The following is a 5,409-nucleotide window of genomic DNA, read 5'->3' on the forward strand; positions in this document are numbered from 1 at the left end:
GGGTCAGTAGATTCGAAAATGTAGAAATTTGGAAACTACGAGAGAATATAAAAATACGAGAATGTAAAAATATCGCTAAAAAAAATCTAGAGGGAAATTCTGACAGTCGCAAATTTGCGAAATTTCAAGAGAAGTCCGCGAATACAAGTATCCAAAAATCTAAAGATTACAGTTATGCAGAAAGATAAAAAGAAAAGCAACAATTTTATTTAAACAATAATAAATAATTTGTTAAGACCGTATACTATATGAATTTATATACTAAATATATAGTTATTTGAATTGCGCGGTGAATAACTACATATTTAGGGGGGAAACTCATGTAGAAGGTTGAAAAAAATTGAAATTTTCAATAATATGTAACATATGGAACAAAATGTCAAAGCCGTAGAACTGAATTCACAAATATAAGGCAGCTATAGTGGCAGTACCGAGTAGGTATAAACGCGTCGCCCTTCCGGTCAGTTCTTTTGTAGTTGAAAAGCGCAACAAGGCGGCTTTATTATTATATTTTGAGAGAGAGAAGAAGGAGATTGAGATGTACGGACCTGGCATTGCAGATTAGCATAAAACAGCTGTAAATTTCTAAAAAAATTATTTTTCTCTATCGACAAATTACGCGTTTTTCTCGAAACGAATATTTCCGAACGGCATTTCAATACATTCTTTCAATAAATTCTTGAAAATTGATGAAGTTTAGCTATTTACTTGAGTTTCCTCTCTTCAGTATATAAATTCACATAGAATTTATTTAAAGCATCTAAGATTCAGCTTCGTCATAGGCATTAAACTCTTGTTATCAAAAATTAAATAAGAAAAGGACATCTAGGAGTCCGGGCGCGGAAATTGATGTGCAAAGTAAAAACAGTATTTAAAAAATTGTCTATAATCTATAATTTCGAGCTTACGCTTCGATTCAATTTTGATTGAATACTTCTTCAGAGTATACGTAAAAAAAGAAGATATATAAAAATTCGATAGTCCAATTGTCATTAAATTCTTACTTTTATCGTTGTGAATTTCATCTAAATTTTGCGTAACAAAAATCTATCCTCTAAATTAAAATTATCTAGATTAATGCGTTGGATAAAATTTAGAGAATTATTAAATACATTTCTCTTTAATAAAGATAAAAGTAGTTACGTTATACGGCTTGTTTTTAATCTCTGTATGCTAGGCGCATGAAAATTACAAAATTTCAAAACACGGTTCCGCCGTAATTATCATTTGTTCACCGGCTCTGTCATTTATCGCTGTACGTTTTTCGCGCTCGAGCGAGAATCTCACGTTGGTTTATTCACGCACCCGTATATACGCTACGTTAAAGTATGAAAAATGATGGATCTTGCGTGGCTTAATGGTTCCATCCCCCTTTTTTGTTCCCACGCGCGTGGTTCGCGCACTGTACGGGGATTCATTTTCGAAAATAATGATGTTATCGGTAGATATAGCGTAAAGATAAAATATATCCTTCCTGACAACTCATCGAGGGTAGCTGACATGAAAAGAACTAAATCCCGAAAAAGACAAAAACGGAATCCTCGAACTCCCTTTCTTCATACCTCTCGAATTGTCCACAGTCTCCAATCTTCGTGTTGAAAAAATCCTATAAATAAACGTAATGTGTAATAAATGTATGATACGTGTCACCATTCAAGTGGGATCTCTGTCCCCGGAAAAAAGAAATAAGAAAGACGAAGAGGAGCTATAAATTGGGGGGTGACGAAACTCGGCAAGATGCAAAGACCTGTGGGGCAAGTGCAATGAAAGTGCCATTTGGTACAGCACACACGACGCTCACCCCTACGACTGGCACGTGCCTCGAATATAATTTATTGCAGTTGGAATTTTGTGGGGTGTCTCGCGGATCCCCCGCGTGCTCTTTGTACCTAGCGACGGGTACAAGCCACTTCTGTTGTCCGCTCGATACATTGGATCCCGCCATATACAATGACGATCACTTGACGCCAAGTGTGTTTGGAAGAACCTTTTTCTGCGGGACGGAAAGGGAAAACGGAATCGTATATAGTGAATTATATCTTAGAAAAAAAAAAAAAAAGAAAAATAAATCAAAGACGTCTCTATTTAAACTGAAAAAAAATTTATTAAATTTCAATACATATTTCTGAATAGTACTAATTATAAGTAAATGTTTATATTCAGAGTAAATAAATATTTACTCGAATAAAAATGATAAGTTGAATCAAATTAATAGTTTTGTATTAAATAACTATACGTTTATTGTTTATTTTAGTAAATACTTACCTAGAACTATTCTCGAACAAAATATTTATTAAAATTTCATTTTTGTTCAGTAAGGAAATCGTAAGTGTTTTCTTAAAAATATTAACCAGCGTTTATAAATCTGTTCTTTTCTTCAAAATGCAATCGGAAAAAGAGAAAATGGAATATAAATTCTCCGATGTATTTAGATTAAATTAAAAGTAATCGATAAAAAAGTAATACCGCTTCCTATAATAATTCTCGATAATTAATCAATAATTCCTAATATATGTATCGCATAAAGGACATCATTACAAAATAAAACTGGTTTTATCTATCCATTCAATACCACACTTTCTCGCGTCTTCCTTAACGAACCTGTGTTTTTTTTTTATCTCCTCGTGACAACTCGTGTTTGAAAGGAAGGACGCTCGTGGCATATATCGTTTGCGACGATATATCGACTTCATACGTGTCGCACTTGGAAATCGCGATGGTTTCGGTGGATCGTCCCAATAATTCGGATCCCGTATTTTGCCGAGAGCACCGCCCGAGCGAATCCCGGCTACCCTCATCGCCAAAACAACCACCCTCGCGTACGTGAGCGGGATGAGCAAGCGGGATCAGGCGGGAAAGAGGGCTCAGCGGGAGAGAAGATCCAAAGTTTTCGAGTTCGTGAAAAGTTCGACGGTCCCTTCACACGTCTTAGGTTCTTTTTCCAGTAGAATGCCTCCTCTCGAAGTCGCGATGGAATCGCCGCCGTCGACTTCGTTTGATTCGAGTTTATTTTGGGCCATTCATTATCCGACTAGATTGGTACTGATCGAACTAGAACGAACCCCGATAGGAACCTGGTTAGATATCCGAAATAACGAAAAATCGAACTATAAAATAATCAGTTTAAATGTAATTAATATTAAGCGCAAATAAAACGAGAAAAGTTTAAAGCATGAATGAACAAGACTATATTCGGTTAAGAGTTCTTGATTAATATTTAAATATTTTTTTATAACAAAAAACCGCATTAAAATGATTAATTTAAATGTGATCAATGTTAAGCGCAAATAAAACGAGAAAAGTTTAAAATGTAAATGAATATAAGGCTATATTCGATCGAAGAATCTTGATAACATTTAAATATTTTCTTATGTGAATAATTTTTAGTTCAAGCAATTAAATTTGGTCGGTCTTCAAGCTATGTAATATCTTAAATTAATAATAATTTTTAGCAACACGTGTTTCAAGAAATTATGGCAAACTTGAAATTTTCTAATTTTCCAATCTTCTTTTCACCTTTCCTGATCTTACCAATCTTCAAAATTAGTCCTCTAGTTTTCTTTTCCTATTAACTTCTGTATATTTATTTTACATCTTTGAAAAAGGAAATAAAAAAATGGATCGCAAATAATAAGGTCAAATTAAAGCGAACTTCTACAAATTGCAGACATGAATTTTTTTCCACATTCCTTGGCGAAAGTGCAGAGATTTTCCTCGAATTAAATGGCACCTTTTGAGATTGTCCCTTTCACGATTTCCGTTTGTGATATTCTTAAAGCGTATTAGACTCCGTCACGAGTCCCGCGGGAGCAATCTCCTAGAAAGTTTCATTCAAGTTTGGTTGCCGATTATATTCGTATATCCTTCCTGTCGTCTGTCCGTTAGGAAAATCCGGGATGAGATCAGGTGCAAGATTTGCCAGATTATATCTCATTTAATTTACGGATCACATTACTTACGCAAAGGCTAATTTTATATCGTAAAATTAAAAAAAAAAAAATCGAATCGATTATCCTGTAGAACGTGTCAGAAATAACAGTGTAATATTGTAATAAAATCATAACATTGTAATAAAATCACGTTGTTGTTCAAAAACGATTTTTAGGCATTCTTAAAATGTTGTCTTTCAGCTTTACTTTTGGTATTTGTATAAAAACCTAAATTGCGTGTGACAAATGTTCTACAGGAGATAAAACACATTATTGCGAGAGGGGTCTCGTTAACAATATCCGAGGGATGCGTGGATTCTGCGTAATGCATCAGGAGCATCGGCGCGACTCGGGGGGTGGGACTCGCGGGGAGAAGCACGGATCAGAGGGAGATTCTACTGGACCGAAATCTGGCCTCAGTCGTGCGCGACGCGCCATATGCGGTGGACCATTCGTCAGCCTCCTCACAAAGGCCAGTAATCTCGCATGACACGTGTGCCTGCCCCGATAAAAAGCGTTACGTGTCGCGCTGGGAAGCGTTCGTGGAAAAAGCTTTTCCACCGCGACAGAGAGAATTCGGGTGTCGCGCGATACGGTACGGGATACAATGTATTTTACGTAACATCGAGCAGTAACGACAGCCGCCTTCCTTATTTTCCTACGTCACCGAAGTCGTCGAATATCGATTGAATCTTAGTCGTCGAAATTTACTAATTATTTATTTTATTCGCAAGATCTGTGAGGGCAATCGATCAGATTTGAATTACGATCGATTCGCAAGATGCTCTTGCTCTGTACTGCGATCTGGGGCACGTGGCACTCGCCGACGAGGGAAGCACAAAGAATATCGTAAGAGACTTCACGATTGGAATTAGGTACGTGTTCGTACTCGTTTGTACATGCCCTTACAAATGTACGTAAATTTTACGCTTAGTTAGTTAACATGATTGAGTCATTTACGTCTTGTGCATGTCTTCTCTTTGAAATACCAGGAACACTTAGCATGCTCCCTGATCCTTTCCTGTTTTTAAATATGCAACTTTATAAATACTTTCTAAAGTGCTGAAGTATATGTAAGAGTTACACAATATAAATTTATGTTTGTAAAGGTGACGAAAATTAACACAGAACAATCCATTCAGGTGTAGTAAAAAAAAACTGTGAAAATACATTGTGTGTGTTGGGCTTTTTACAATAAGTTATTACTTATAAGTTTTAAGGCTCAGTTTCACAAGTGCTTGATCGAGGTTCAACTTATTTCTCATCTCTTTCCAAGTCTAGCATTAGAAAGAGATGAAGAGTAAGTCAAAGAATTTCAAGAATAAGTAAAACTTAAGCTTTTTTTTTTAAGGTTTAAGCCATAAGAAATTGATTAATTTTTTTTACAACTTAAAAACTGAAATTTACATCTTCAAATCTCATTGTAGACGCCGCTTTAGAGCTTTTTACGATCTTTTATTACACATGATGGGTTGCGACA

The 5,409-nt window shown here is 35.6% G+C and overlaps 1 protein-coding gene across 1 annotated transcript in view; it reads left to right on the forward strand.

Annotated features, from left to right (window-relative positions):
- Positions 1-4,362: 4,362 nt before the first annotated feature.
- LOC108748872 overlaps positions 4,363-5,409 on the forward strand; it is a 14,101-nt gene continuing 13,054 nt past the window's right edge. Inside the window, exons 1-2 of the mRNA XM_018487260.1 lie at positions 4,363-4,524; positions 4,664-4,804. The gene's annotated coding sequence lies outside the window, so the exon portion shown is untranslated. The remainder of the gene's footprint in view (positions 4,525-4,663; positions 4,805-5,409) is intronic.

This window comes from Trachymyrmex septentrionalis, unplaced genomic scaffold (assembly GCF_001594115.1).
Source record: "Trachymyrmex septentrionalis isolate Tsep2-gDNA-1 unplaced genomic scaffold, Tsep1.0 scaffold25, whole genome shotgun sequence".
NCBI lineage: Eukaryota > Metazoa > Arthropoda > Insecta > Hymenoptera > Formicidae > Trachymyrmex > Trachymyrmex septentrionalis.